The 15,169-nt window shown below is 51.8% G+C and overlaps 2 long non-coding RNA genes across 2 annotated transcripts in view; one reads left to right on the top strand and one right to left on the bottom strand.

Annotated features, from left to right (window-relative positions):
- LOC131901065 (uncharacterized) overlaps positions 1 to 15,169 on the top strand; it is a 93,656-nt gene that overhangs the window by 59,019 nt on the left and 19,468 nt on the right. The gene's annotated exons all lie outside the window — the stretch shown is intronic.
- LOC131901067 (uncharacterized) lies at positions 7,068 to 11,596 on the bottom strand. Its single transcript, XR_009376329.1, has 3 exons — positions 11,417 to 11,596; positions 10,798 to 10,963; positions 7,068 to 7,244 (listed from the first exon to the last, which is right to left on the bottom strand). It is a non-coding gene; the product is annotated as an uncharacterized LOC131901067 (long non-coding RNA).

Genomic DNA, 15,169 nt, shown 5'->3' with positions numbered 1-15,169 from the left:
CAGGAAGGGGAGATGGGGAAAAACATAAGTGGGGAGGGCAATGATGGGGGTGGGGGTGGGATTGGGGGGAGGGTAATGTATGGGGTGGGAAACCTAGCAGGAGAGTGAATGGATAAAGAATGCTTTGGGTGTTTGAAAAAATCCATAGGCAGATCTATTTCTCATAGGCTTTCTTTAAAATGCATATACAAAATATGTACATGTAGTTTAATTGGAAATATTCCATCCCGGGGAATAATGCCCTCCCCTGGAAGCACAGACATTAGGAGAAAAACTCTGGTGCCAGGTGTGTGAAACCTCCTTTGAGTTTTGTGGTTTGATGGTCCAAGAGATTTCCTCAGACAATATAAGCTGTTGCCATTGGTTTGGTTGCCTGCCAAAACTTGAGGACATGCCCCTCCTGAAGAGCAAGCAACCACTGCTCTTCCAAAGGACCCAGGCACAGTTCCCAGCACTTCTGCGGCAGCTCACAGCCATCTGTGTCTATAACTCCAGTTCCAAGGAATCCAGTGCCCTCTCAGTTCCTTTTTCTGTCCTCTGTGGGCACAAGGAATGCTTGTGGTACACACACACATATATGCAGGCAAAACACTCAAAGGGGTGTGGTGGCACAACACTTTAATCCTTATTAAAACATATTTAAGTTTGTTTCTCCCGTAAATGCTAATTTCCCGTTACATGGTTCCCTCAGTCACCCTGTGTCTCACTTAATGGAGTCAAAGATTTTCTCAGGAAGTAGTAAAGAAACCCTCGCGGCTTTCCCAGGTCCAGAGCTCCCACCCCTTTGAGACTCTGGGATGGATCTAGGATAGATCAGTTATCCACTGGGCGGGGCCAGCACTCAGAGGGACAGGAATTCCTTTTTTCTTTCCGACCGACCCTCAACCAAGAGTTGGGAGAGTGGGAAGAAGCATAAGCCTCCAATGCAGCATTATTTAAAACTTAAAGTTTCTGAAGAGATTGATATCATAGTTCCTACTTATTTACCACGATTAAATATTATGTTCACATATAGCCATGGGCTATTTTTTTTTTTTGCTGTGTTTTTACTCAAATGTAGGAATACTTAAGCTTCCACCTCTATAGTCTAGAATGATAAAGGAATGACCTAATACACAAAACAACACAAAAGAAGTTACCTCTCCATTTAGTTTCTGCATCCCTACAAGGTTTATCAAGGTTTATCAGTGAACCAGGCATGGAACTAGGAACTTCCTGTACATAGCCATCTCTCTTTCTCAAGTCTGTGTATACTCCAAGGTGATTTGATACCTGAGAAGCTTTAGGTTCTCTTCCTCTATTATTTTTCAAACTAAGTGTCTTGTCCCCAACATCCTCCTGCTTTCATCACCCAAGGCTAAGATAAGAGGCCTTTTATAACACATTCAGCACGGCAGAATTATTTTTGAAGTTTACTTTATCTTTTAAATTTCTGTGTGTGTGTGTGTGTGTGTGTGCTAGTGTGTGTATATATATATATATATATATATATATATATATATATATATATATACACAAAGTGTGTATGTGTAGTGCATGAGGCACGTATACACAGTGGTTAGAACAATTGTAACCGGTTGGTTTTCATTGTTAACCGTGTCTGAAACAGGGTCTCTCTTATTTTTGCATTTTCAGCGCACACTCCAAAATGGTGGACCTAAAATTTTTGGCTTAATTCTCCTCGCTTCTTTAATTTCTGTCTACCTAAACAAAGGTAGAACAACAGGGGCACTATGGTTGACAGAGGATCTAGACACAGGTTTTCAGACACACACACAAGGAAATGCTTTTACCTGAAACACCTCTGTGATCTTACAATTCTTCTTTTATGACTGTTACACCTTTTTATATGTCGACATCAATTTTAAGTATATTATTATGTCAAGGAAATTACTCCTTGTTTATATCCTTATAGGAAAGATACAGAGTGGGGTTTAAATGTCATTTGAAACTACAGGGGTCAGGATGGAATAATTAACATAATCATATATATATATATATATATGTATTGTACACACATTAAAAATAAAAAATATATAATATGTATGAATGCTGTATAAGATCACATGTATTTAAATTAAATATTCTCTCAGAAGAATTGCTGTCACTGTCCCATGGAGAATCATGCCATTCTAGGCTGCATCTGGGTTGATGTGGGGAATTTCTCATGCCCTACTTCACAATATGCAAAAGGCCACATAATGACCCACTAAATATGGTGGAGCCTTCCCAACAGCACCCAGACTTCACTTCTGGAAACCACACACATACTACCAGGTATCTAGAGTGGTTCACAAAAGCTCAGGGACATATGGTCAGTGTGGCCAAACGTCTGCCATCCATTTGACTCACTCCCTGCCATCCTCTCTAATCTCTGTCTGCCAGGCCTTCTCTCTGGTTTGCCTTTTGTTTCTTTTACAAGGCTTTCCCCTTGAACTGTGCTACAAGAGGAATTCAGGAATTCGGAGCTGTCCGAAAAATTTCCTGCTCCACAGCCACATCCCCACAACACTAAAAAAAGTCTGAACCTCCCCCCGCCATCATCATCCTATGCTAGCTGGTTCTGAGTACCCAATAAGGCAGTGTAGAGGCTCTAAGTGAAACCCAGTAGAAGCATCCAGAGCAGGGTTTGAACTCAAGGGTGCTCACAATGTGGCCAGGCAGGACTTAGGTACCATGGTGGACAGGTTTCACAGCCCCTGCCTCCCCTGACAAGCCTCCTCTGTGTCATGCAGGATACACATGCAGGCTGCATACTCCTTCCTGTGTTCATCTGCCTAGCTCCCTTTGCATTAAACCCAGGAAGAACACCCAGGGTCAAAGATCCAAAAGCCCCTTGTCTTGCACTCCCCTGTCCAAGCATCATCTCAGATGGAAGAATACTTCTAGAAGGCTCTGAAATTAACAGAAAGCTCTATCTAGAGTCCTAGAACTGCTAAGCATGGAGGAGTGCTTGTGTGTTTGTGTGTTTGTGTGTGTGTGTGTGTGTGTGTGTGTGTGTGTGTGTGTGTGTTGGGTGTTTGTGTATACCTGGGATTTTTGTGGCCTAGTCCTGTGAGAAGCCATAAGCAGTGGCGGAGAAGCACAGTATGTAACAGTTATGGTGGACAGCTCTGGGATGTAAGGGAAGGACAGGTTGGCATGTAGGGAAGCCTTTTAGGGCTCCATCCTTCAGCACCAGCTCAGATGAGCACAAGGTTTGGTGCCTCATGTGTGTGGTTTGGGGTCAGGGCTTGCCGGAGCATGATGGATGAGAGCATTGTGTAGGAACCATTGGAAAGGTGGTGAGACCCTCTTTTGGAGTGGCCTGCCAGGCAGGTCTAGGAAGTCAGGACCTCCACCCTCACCCAGGCACAAGGAAGCTCCCTTTTTAGCCTAAGCAAATGTCTCCAGGAGGCTTTGTAGAGACGGAGATTTAGAAGAGCATAGACAGGCTTGTCTCCAGGTGGCAGGGAGAGTGATTTTCTTCTAGGCTCCATCATGGAAGATGTCAGCATTGTGGAGGAGAGCCTCTGGAGTCTTTCAGTGCTCATGGAAGGAAGGCTTCCTGTTGAGGTGTGCAAACCATTTCCCAACTGAACATGGCCTATCTTCCGTGGACACCAGGGATGGGAATGTACATAGGAGCAAAGGATAGAGAAAGACAGAGATAGAGGTGGAGGTGGAGGTAGAGGAGGAGAGATAAATGAGAAGTGGGGGGCAAAAGGGAGAGAGAGGGTGGGAGAGCCAATGAGAATCTGCATGTGGGGTGTTGGGTGTTCTCTAGTTTGTGGCTGTTTTTTTTTTATGCAGGATGGTGGGCAGACCCACTCTGTCTATGGACACTTTTTTCTGTTCCATGGGTCTGGGCCCCTGGAGCAAATTTTGTGTAGGACACCTGGAATGTTGGGGAAGTCCATAAGGACAGACAGGGTGTGTGTGTGCTGCAGGCATCCTGGTGTTAAGAGTGAGAATTGCTTCTTGTCCCTCAGATTCTATGTTGCCTGTCCTCGGTCCACTTGAATCTCTTGAGAGAGTGGAGTCCTGTGTGTGCCTAGGCCCTGTCACAGGTAGGTAGGTGGCTGTCCACAGAGGATACAGAGAGTTCCATGCCTGACAGTGTCTTGGGGAAGTTAGAGAACGGAAAGAGAAGTTTCCTGAGTGGTGCCTGGTAGTTGGTGTAGGGTAGGGTCGGGAGGTGGGAGGTTAGGGGTGGGAGGTGGAGGGCTGTGCAAAGGAGAGGGATTGTGACAGAGGTGGAAGTAGGTCAGAATGGTTGCCTGGTACTGCCTAGGAGACGGTTAAGGTGGGGGCCTGGGCCCAGGGTTTTTTAGGCAAGAGGGCAGATGAGTGCAATGTTTCTTCTTTTGATGTGTCCTTGTCTCCACCTCAGCGACCTGGACAGCCTGCCTGTTGAGTTGAGGTTGTGGATGTCCCCGGCCCCTAGTGGTCCCTGCTTTGGATGATGTGGGGCAGCATCCACCTGAATACACTTCACCACGGAGGCCAAGGTTTTGGAAGGAAGCCCTTCTCTTCTCATATCTCAATATTAGACCATGGAACCATGGGACATTGGGCTCAGGCCACGATCCTGAAGTTCTGACCAGTTCCCACAGCTGCCTGTCCTTCTGCCAGGTGGGAAGCCCGTGCTGGGCCTAGGTTCCCATTGAGTTGGGTGGTCATCTCCCTTGTGGTCACACCTTCCCCTGTGCTCTGGGTTCTGGGACACCAAAAGCCCACTGCCCTAGCAGGACTGGCGTCAGCCTGGCCCCGATTGGCTGGCACCTTGACTTGAAAGCTTGGGTCAGCAGACTCAAGGCCATCCTGGCAGCTGTACTGGTCACCCTGGTGGGTGGAGTCACGTAGACAACACTAGATCTCTGAAAACTGCTCTGTGTGTGTGTGTGTGTGTGTGTGTGTCTGTCTGTCTGTCTGTCTGTGTGTCTGTGTGTGTGTGTGTTAGGGGTGAGGGCCAGCAAGGGCAGGGATGCAGCTGTGAGAATACCCTGGTTTGGCAGCTAGGGGGCAACGCTCAGTCCCGGTCCCCAAATTCATGAGTAAGTTTCTGAGGCTCCTTCCCCTAGAATCCAGATGTGGTTTGTGGAGGATTCCCTTAGGGTCTGGTGCAGGCTCTCAAGTGCCTCTGAACCCACACCCACACACTCCCCACTTGGCCCCCTCCATCACACCCTCTACCACCCACACCCTCTCCAGGTACCATATGATACCCTCAGGCGGGGCCTTCATGGGCTGACATGCATCCATAGCCCAGTGTCTCAGGGCAGTGGAGGAACCTGTTAAGGTCGGTAACCTCCATCTGCACACCACACCCACACACACTGAACACCCTGGGATCCCTAGCAGCAGCCCTAGAGTCTCATGTCTGTCCAGTCGCTGCCTACATGGTTGGCCTCCATCTTGAAACTTGGCAGAACTCTGGCTTTTTTTTGTTCTAAATTTTTTTTTTTTTTTTTTGCTTTTTTGCTTTGCGAAGGGCGGAGGGAGGAGCGTCCTTTCCCCTTGGCGGTTGGCATTCTTGGTGCACTGCTGCCATCACGCGGATTCAGTTTGCCGATTCCGCCACCAAGTCCCTGTGCTTCCCTGGAAATGGGGGCTGGCTGGCTAGGGAAGGGCTCCCGCCTGGGTCTCCCAGCACCAAAGAGGTTCTCTTGCCCGCTCCTTGACCCAGGAGAGCTGGAGGAGGAAGTAGGGTCCAGGTGACCAGCTCCGGACGGGGCCACGAGACTTGGCTTGCCGGTGGCAAGAGCACAGCCTCCCAGGTCCTGGGGCCGCCATGTCTGGCAGCAGCAGAGGACCTCTCCGCAGGGGATTGTGCAGCCTGGGCTGCATCATGGTCGTTTTGGGGAAACATCCTGTGTGCCGGCCTGCCTGCCCTTACCGTGGTGCACCAGGCCACGCAGGACCGCCCATCTTTTGTCTGAGCCTCCCTAGCAGTATCCACAGATCACTTTGAGAAACCACACAAACTCTGCCCAGCATCTCTGGGAGGTGCTCAGGGTCTCAGGTCTGGTGCTAGCCACTGTGACCAAATGTCTGTCATCCATTTAACTTCTCCTGAAAGCCCCTCTCCTTTCTGGCTGCCAGGCCTTCTCTCTGGATTGCCTTTTGTTCCTTTGACAGGGTTTGCCCTTGAGCTGTGCTACAGGTGGAATTCAGGGACTGGAACCTGTCAGAAAAGGTTCCTGCTCCAAAGCAAAACCCCAGAATCCTACAAGTGGTCTGCGAGGTCCCTCCCCCCCATCATCATCCTATGCAAGCTGGTTGTGTGTACCCAGTGATCCAGGAGCTCAAGGCAGTGTGGTGGCTCAAGGGGAATCCCTGTAGAAGCATCCAGACCAGGGTTTGGACTCAGGGGTGCTCACAAAGAGGCCAGGAAGAACTTAGGTACCATGGTGGCCAGGTTACATGGTCCCTGCCTCCCCTGACAAGCTTCCTCTGTGTCATGCAGGATACATGCAGGCCGCATACTCCTTCTTGTGTTCTCCTGCCTAGCTCCCTTTGCCTTAAACCCAGGGAGAACCTCCAGGGTCAAGTTCAAAAAGCCCATTGTCCTGCACTGCCCTGTCCAGACATCATTTCAGCAGGAGAAACACTTAAAGAAGGCTCTGATATTAACAGAGGACACTATCTGTAGACCTAGAACTGCTCTCTCTCTCTGTGTGTGTGTGTGTGTGTGTGTGTGTGTGTGTGTGTGTGTGTGTGTATTGGGTATTTTTGTGTTCCTGGTTTTGTTGTGGCCTAATCCTGTGAGTGTCCATAAGCAGTGCCTGAGAGGCACAGTATGTAAGAGTTATGGTGGTCAGGGCAGGGTTGAGGGAAGGACAGGTTGGCATGTAGTGGAGCCTTCTAAGGCTCCATCGTTCAGCTCCAGTTCTGGTGAGCACAAGGTTTTCAGTGGTGCATCCTGTGTGTGGTTTGGGTCTCAGGGGTGTGCCGGGGCACGGTGGCTGAGAGCATTGTGTCAGAACCATCAGGTAGGTAGCAGGACTGTCCTTTGGAGTGGCCTGCCAGGCAGGTCTAGGAAGTCAGGGCCTCCAACCTCACCCCCTGCACCAGGAAGCTCCCCTTTTAGCCTCACCAAATGTCTCCAGGAGGCTTTGTAGAGATGGAGAGTTGGAAGACCATAGACAAGCTTGTCTCCAGGTGGCAGGGAGAGTGATTTCCTTCTAGGATCCATCAAGAAGATGTCAGCAGTGTGGAGGATGGCTTCTGGAGACTTTCAGTGCTCATGGAAGGAAGGCTTTCTGTTGGGGAATACAAAGCATTTCCCAAATGAACATGGCCTAGCTACCTTGGATACCAGGGATGGGACTGTACATGGGAGACAGGGACAGAGGGAGACAGAGATAGAGGTGGAGGTGGAGGTAGAGGAGGATAGATAAAGGAGAGGGGGGCGACAGGGAGAGAGAGGGGGGAGGGACAGGATGAGAGAGTGTGGGAGAGCAAATGAGAATCTGCTTGTGGGGTGTTGGGTGTTCTCTAGTTTGTGGCTGTTTTTCATGCAGGCTGGTGGGCAGACCCACTCTGTCTATGGACACTTTTTTCTGTTCCATGGATCTGTGCCCCTGGAGGGAATTTTGTGTAGGACACCTGGAATATTGTGGGACATCCATAAGGACAGACAGGGTGGGTGGGTGCTGCAAGCATCCTGGAGTTAAGAGTGAGAATTGCTTCTTGTCCCTCAGCTTTTATGTTACCTGTCCTCGGTCCACTTGAATCTGTTGAGAGAGCTGAGTCCTGTGTGTGCCTAGGCCCTGCCACAGGTAGGTGGGTGTCCATAGAGGATACAGAGAGTTCCATGCCTGAAAGGGTCTTGGGGAAGTTAGAGAATGGAAAGAGAAGTTTCCTGAGTGGTGCCTGGTAGTTGGTGTAGGGTAGAGTCGGGAGGTGGGAGGTTAGGGGTGGGAGGTGGAGGGCTGTGCAAAGGAGAGGGATTGTGACAGAGGTGGAAGTAGGTCAGAATGGTTGCCTGGTACTGCCTAGGAGACGGTTAAGGTGGGGGCCTGGGCCCAGGGTTTTTTAGGCAAGAGGGCAGATGAGTGCAATGTTTCTTCTTTTGATGTGTCCTTGTCTCCACCTCAGCGACCTGGACAGCCTGCCTGTTGAGTTGAGGTTGTGGATGTCCCCGGCCCCTAGTGGTCCCTGCTTTGGATGATGTGGGGCAGCATCCACCTGAATACACTTCACCACGGAGGCCAAGGTTTTGGAAGGAAGCCCTTCTCTTCTCATATCTCAATATTAGACCATGGAACCATGGGACATTGGGCTCAGGCCACGATCCTGAAGTTCTGACCAGTTCCCACAGCTGCCTGTCCTTCTGCCAGGTGGGAAGCCCGTGCTGGGCCTAGGTTCCCATTGAGTTGGGTGGTCATCTCCCTTGTGGTCACACCTTCCCCTGTGCTCTGGGTTCTGGGACACCAAAAGCCCACTGCCCTAGCAGGACTGGCGTCAGCCTGGCCCCGATTGGCTGGCACCTTGACTTGAAAGCTTGGGTCAGCAGACTCAAGGCCATCCTGGCAGCTGTACTGGTCACCCTGGTGGGTGGAGTCACGTAGACAACACTAGATCTCTGAAAACTGCTCTGTGTGTGTGTGTGTGTGTGTGTGTGTGTGTGTGTCTGTCTGTCTGTCTGTCTGTCTGTGTGTCTGTGTGTGTGTGTGTTAGGGGTGAGGGCCAGCAAGGGCAGGGATGCAGCTGTGAGAATACCCTGGTTTGGCAGCTAGGGGGCAACGCTCAGTCCCGGTCCCCAAATTCATGAGTAAGTTTCTGAGGCTCCTTCCCCTAGAATCCAGATGTGGTTTGTGGAGGATTCCCTTAGGGTCTGGTGCAGGCTCTCAAGTGCCTCTGAACCCACACCCACACACTCCCCACTTGGCCCCCTCCATCACACCCTCTACCACCCACACCCTCTCCAGGTACCATATGATACCCTCAGGCGGGGCCTTCATGGGCTGACATGCATCCATAGCCCAGTGTCTCAGGGCAGTGGAGGAACCTGTTAAGGTCGGTAACCTCCATCTGCACACCACACCCACACACACTGAACACCCTGGGATCCCTAGCAGCAGCCCTAGAGTCTCATGTCTGTCCAGTCGCTGCCTACATGGTTGGCCTCCATCTTGAAACTTGGCAGAACTCTGGCTTTTTTTTGTTCTAAATTTTTTTTTTTTTTTTTGCTTTTTTGCTTTGCGAAGGGCGGAGGGAGGAGCGTCCTTTCCCCTTGGCGGTTGGCATTCTTGGTGCACTGCTGCCATCACGCGGATTCAGTTTGCCGATTCCGCCACCAAGTCCCTGTGCTTCCCTGGAAATGGGGGCTGGCTGGCTAGGGAAGGGCTCCCGCCTGGGTCTCCCAGCACCAAAGAGGTTCTCTTGCCCGCTCCTTGACCCAGGAGAGCTGGAGGAGGAAGTAGGGTCCAGGTGACCAGCTCCGGACGGGGCCACGAGACTTGGCTTGCCGGTGGCAAGAGCACAGCCTCCCAGGTCCTGGGGCCGCCATGTCTGGCAGCAGCAGAGGACCTCTCCGCAGGGGATTGTGCAGCCTGGGCTGCATCATGGTCGTTTTGGGGAAACATCCTGTGTGCCGGCCTGCCTGCCCTTACCGTGGTGCACCAGGCCACGCAGGACCGCCCATCTTTTGTCTGAGCCTCCCTAGCAGTATCCACAGCTCACTTTGAGAAACCACACAAACTCTGCCCAGCATCTCTGGGAGGTGCTCAGGGTCTCAGGTCTGGTGCTAGCCACTGTGACCAAATGTCTGTCATCCATTTAACTTCTCCTGAAAGCCCCTCTCCTTTCTGGCTGCCAGGCCTTCTCTCTGGATTGCCTTTTGTTCCTTTGACAGGGTTTGCCCTTGAGCTGTGCTACAGGTGGAATTCAGGGACTGGAACCTGTCAGAAAAGGTTCCTGCTCCAAAGCAAAACCCCAGAATCCTACAAGTGGTCTGCGAGGTCCCTCCCCCCCATCATCATCCTATGCAAGCTGGTTGTGTGTACCCAGTGATCCAGGAGCTCAAGGCAGTGTGGTGGCTCAAGGGGAATCCCTGTAGAAGCATCCAGACCAGGGTTTGGACTCAGGGGTGCTCACAAAGAGGCCAGGAAGAACTTAGGTACCATGGTGGCCAGGTTACATGGTCCCTGCCTCCCCTGACAAGCTTCCTCTGTGTCATGCAGGATACATGCAGGCCGCATACTCCTTCTTGTGTTCTCCTGCCTAGCTCCCTTTGCCTTAAACCCAGGGAGAACCTCCAGGGTCAAGTTCAAAAAGCCCATTGTCCTGCACTGCCCTGTCCAGACATCATTTCAGCAGGAGAAACACTTAAAGAAGGCTCTGATATTAACAGAGGACACTATCTGTAGACCTAGAACTGCTCTCTCTCTCTGTGTGTGTGTGTGTGTGTGTGTGTGTGTGTGTGTGTGTGTGTGTATTGGGTATTTTTGTGTTCCTGGTTTTGTTGTGGCCTAATCCTGTGAGTGTCCATAAGCAGTGCCTGAGAGGCACAGTATGTAAGAGTTATGGTGGTCAGGGCAGGGTTGAGGGAAGGACAGGTTGGCATGTAGTGGAGCCTTCTAAGGCTCCATCGTTCAGCTCCAGTTCTGGTGAGCACAAGGTTTTCAGTGGTGCATCCTGTGTGTGGTTTGGGTCTCAGGGGTGTGCCGGGGCACGGTGGCTGAGAGCATTGTGTCAGAACCATCAGGTAGGTAGCAGGACTGTCCTTTGGAGTGGCCTGCCAGGCAGGTCTAGGAAGTCAGGGCCTCCAACCTCACCCCCTGCACCAGGAAGCTCCCCTTTTAGCCTCACCAAATGTCTCCAGGAGGCTTTGTAGAGATGGAGAGTTGGAAGACCATAGACAAGCTTGTCTCCAGGTGGCAGGGAGAGTGATTTCCTTCTAGGATCCATCAAGAAGATGTCAGCAGTGTGGAGGATGGCTTCTGGAGACTTTCAGTGCTCATGGAAGGAAGGCTTTCTGTTGGGGAATACAAAGCATTTCCCAAATGAACATGGCCTAGCTACCTTGGATACCAGGGATGGGACTGTACATGGGAGACAGGGACAGAGGGAGACAGAGATAGAGGTGGAGGTGGAGGTAGAGGAGGATAGATAAAGGAGAGGGGGGCGACAGGGAGAGAGAGGGGGGAGGGACAGGATGAGAGAGTGTGGGAGAGCAAATGAGAATCTGCTTGTGGGGTGTTGGGTGTTCTCTAGTTTGTGGCTGTTTTTCATGCAGGCTGGTGGGCAGACCCACTCTGTCTATGGACACTTTTTTCTGTTCCATGGATCTGTGCCCCTGGAGGGAATTTTGTGTAGGACACCTGGAATATTGTGGGACATCCATAAGGACAGACAGGGTGGGTGGGTGCTGCAAGCATCCTGGAGTTAAGAGTGAGAATTGCTTCTTGTCCCTCAGCTTTTATGTTACCTGTCCTCGGTCCACTTGAATCTGTTGAGAGAGCTGAGTCCTGTGTGTGCCTAGGCCCTGCCACAGGTAGGTGGGTGTCCATAGAGGATACAGAGAGTTCCATGCCTGAAAGGGTCTTGGGGAAGTTAGAGAATGGAAAGAGAAGTTTCCTGAGTGGTGCCTGGTAGTTGGTGTAGGGTAGAGTCGGGAGGTGGGAGGTTAGGGGTGGGAGGTGGAGGACTGTGTAGGGGAGAGGGATTGTGACAGAGGTGGAAGTAGGTCAGAATGGTTGCCTGGTGCTGCCTAGGAGACGGTTAAGGTGGGGGCCTGAGCCCAGGGTTTGGTAGGCAAGAGGGCAGGTGGGTGCAATGTTTCTTCTTTTGATGTGTCCTTGTCTCCACCTCACGTACCTGGACGGCCTGCCTGTTTAGGCGAGGTCGTGCATGTCCCTGGCCCCTTTGTGGTCCCTGCTTTGGATGGTGTGGGGCACATCCATCTGAATGCACATCACTTCCAAGACCAAGGTTTTGGAAGTAAGCCCTTTTCCTCTCCCATTATATATTAGTCAATGGGACAATGGGATATGGGACGATACGGGACTCAGTCCCCCTATCCTGGAGCCCCAACTAGTGCCCACAGCTGCATGTCCTTTTGCCCTGTGTCCATCAGGGAGCAGCCTTTTGCCAGGTGGGAAGCCCGGGGGTGGGCCTAGGCCTCCATTCAGTTGGTTGGACGTCTCCCTTGGTGTGACATCTTCTCCTGTGCTCTGGGTTCTGGGACATCACCACCCCACTGCCCCCAGAAGGAACAGGGTCAGCCTGGGAGGCCCCTCTTGGCTGGAGCCTTGACCTGGAAGCTTCTTGGGTCAGCAGACCCAAGGCCATCCTGGCAGCTGTACTGGTCACCCTGGAGGGTGGAATCATGTAGACAGCGGCTGGATCTCTGAAAGCTACTGTGTGTGTGTGTGTGTGTGTGTGTGTGTGTGTGTGTGTGTGTGTGTGTTGGGTATTTTTGTGTTCCTGGTTTTGTTGTGGCCTAATCCTGTGAGTGTCCATAAGCAGTGCCTGAGAGGCACAGTATGTAAGAGTTATGGTGGTCAGGCCAGGGTTGAGGGAAGGACAGGTTGGCATGTAGTGGAGCCTTCTAAGGCTCCATCGTACAGCTCCAGTTCTGGTGAGCACAAGGTTTTCAGTGGTGCATCCTGTGTGTGGTTTGGGGCTCAGCAGTGTGCCGGGGCACGGTGGCTGAGAGCATTGTGTCAGAACTATCGGGTAGGTGGCAGGACTGTCCTTTGGAGTGGCCTGCCAGGCAGGTCTAGGAAGTCAGGGCCTCCAAACCCAGCAGTGTGAAGCTCCCTTTTTAGCCTCATCAAATGTCTCAAGGAGGTTTTGTGGAGAGGGAGATTTGGAAGAGCATAGACAGGCTTGTCTCCAGGTGGCAGGGAGAGTGATTTTCTTCTAGGCTCCATCATGGAAGATGTCAGCAGTTTGGAGGAGGACCTCTGGAGACTTTCACTGCTCATTGAAGGAAGACTTCCTGTTGGGAGTGCAAAGCATTTCCCAACTGAACATGGCCTAGCTACCCTGGATACCAGGGATGGGACTGTACATAGGAGAGGGACAGAGAAAGACAGAGATAGAGGTGGAGGTGGAGGTAGAGGAGGATAGCTAAATGAGAGAAGGAAAGTAAGGCGAGAGCAAATGAGAATCTGCCTGTGGGGTGTTGGGTGTTTTCGTGATTGTTGGTGTTTTTTTTTTTCATGCAGGCTGGTGGGCAGACCCACTCTGTCTATGAACACTTTTTTCTGTTCCATGGGTCTGGGCCCCTGGAGGGAATTTTGGTGATGACACGTGGAATGTTTAGGGAAATCCATAAGGACAGACAGGGTGGGTGGGTGCTGCAGGTATCCTGGTGTTAAGAGTGAGAATTGCTTCTTGTCCCTCAGCTTTTATGTTGCCTGCCCTCGGTCCACTTGAATCTCTTGAGAGAGCTGAATCCTGTGTGTACCTAGGCCCTGCCACAGGTAGGTGGGTGTCCACAGAGGATACAGAGAGTTCCATGCCTGACAGGGTCTTGGGGAAGTTAGAGAATGGAAAGAGAAGTTTCCTGAGTGGTGCCTGGTATTTGGTGTAGGGTAGGGTCGGGAGGTGGGAGGTTAGGGGTGGGAGGTGGAGGGCTGTGCAGAGGAGAGGGATTGTAACAGAGCTGGAGGTAGGTCAGAATGGTTGCCTGGTGCTGCCCAGGAGACAGTTAATGTAGGGGCCTGAGCCCAGGGTTTGGTAGGCAAGAGGGCAGGTGAGTGCAATGTTTCTTCTTTTGATGTATCCTTGTCTCCACCTCAGGGCCCTGGCTGGCCTGCCTGTTGAAGCGAGGTTGTGGATGTCCCCGACCTCCAGTGGTCCCTGCTCCTGGTGATGTGGGGCAGCATCCACCTGCATGCACTTCACCTTGGAGGCCAAGGTTTTGGAAGGAAGCCCTTCTCCTCTCCTATCTCAATATTAGACCATCGGACCATGGGACACGAAGCTCTGGCCCCCCCACCCTGGAGTCGTGACCAGTGTACACAGCTGCCTGCCCTTTTCCCTTGTGTCTATCCGGGAGTGGCTTTCTGCCAGGTGGGAACCTGGTGCTGGGCCTAGGGTCCCATTGAGTTGGGCGGTAATCTCCCCTGGTGACACAATTTCCCGTGTGCTCTTGGTTTTGGGACACCACCACCCCACTGCTCTAGCAAGTCCGGGGTCAGCCTGGGATGCCCCTTCTTTGCTGGACCCTTGACCTGGAAGCTTGGGTCAGTAGACCCAAGGAGTTGTAAGGATCACTCTGGTGGGTAGAGTCATGTAGACAGCTGCTGAATCTCTAAAAGCAGCTGTGTGTGTGTGTATATGTGTGTGTGTTTGTGTGTGTGTGTGTGTTTCTTGGGTGATGGCTGGAAAAGGACAGAGATGCAGCTGTGAGAATACCTTGGTTTGGCTGCTAGGGGGCTACGATCCTGAACCCCAACCCCATGATTATGTTTGTGAGGCTCCTCCCCTAGAATCCAGATGTGGTTTGTGGAGGACTCCCTTAGGGTCTGGTTCAGGCTCTCAAATGCGCCTGCTCCCACATCCATACATTCCCCCCTGGCCCCCTCCATGACAACCTACACCAACAGTCCCTTCTCCCCACACCCCACCATACCCACAGGCAGGGTCTTTAGGGGCTCGCACAAAGCCAAGTATGTCAGGGAAAGTGCAGTGCTTAAAGGTTAAAATGGAGGAACCAGTTAAGGTCTGTGACCCCCATCTACACACCACACCCTCACATTCTGCACACCCTCAGATCCCTAGCAGCGGCCCTAGAACACAATGTCTGGACAGTCCTAGCCTAGATAAATGGCTTCCATCTTGGAGCTTTTGCTTTTTTTTGCTTTCCGTAGGTTGGAGGGAGAGCACCCTTCGCTCTTGGCCCTTGGCATTCTCGGTGCACTGCTGCCATCACAAATTTTCAGTTTGCCGATTCCGCCAGCAAGTCCCTAAGCTTCCCTGGAAATGGAGGCGGTCTGGCTATGGAAGGGCTCCCGCCTGGGTCCCCTAGGACCAAAGACGTTCTCTTGCCTGCTCCATGACCCAGGACAGCTGGAGGAGGAAGCAGGGTCCAGGTGACCAGCCATGTCTGGGAGCAGGAAAGGACCTCTCCACAGGGGATTGTGCAGCCTGGGCTGCATGGGGGTGGTTGTGTGCAACTTTTCCTGCCTGCGTGCCAGCTCGCCTACCCGTACCGTGGTGCACAAGGCCA

Source organism: Peromyscus eremicus, unplaced genomic scaffold (genome assembly GCF_949786415.1).
Source record: "Peromyscus eremicus unplaced genomic scaffold, PerEre_H2_v1 PerEre#2#chrX_unloc_2, whole genome shotgun sequence".
Taxonomy (NCBI): Eukaryota; Metazoa; Chordata; class Mammalia; order Rodentia; family Cricetidae; genus Peromyscus; species Peromyscus eremicus.
This window is presented reverse-complemented; position numbering and strand designations above follow the sequence as displayed.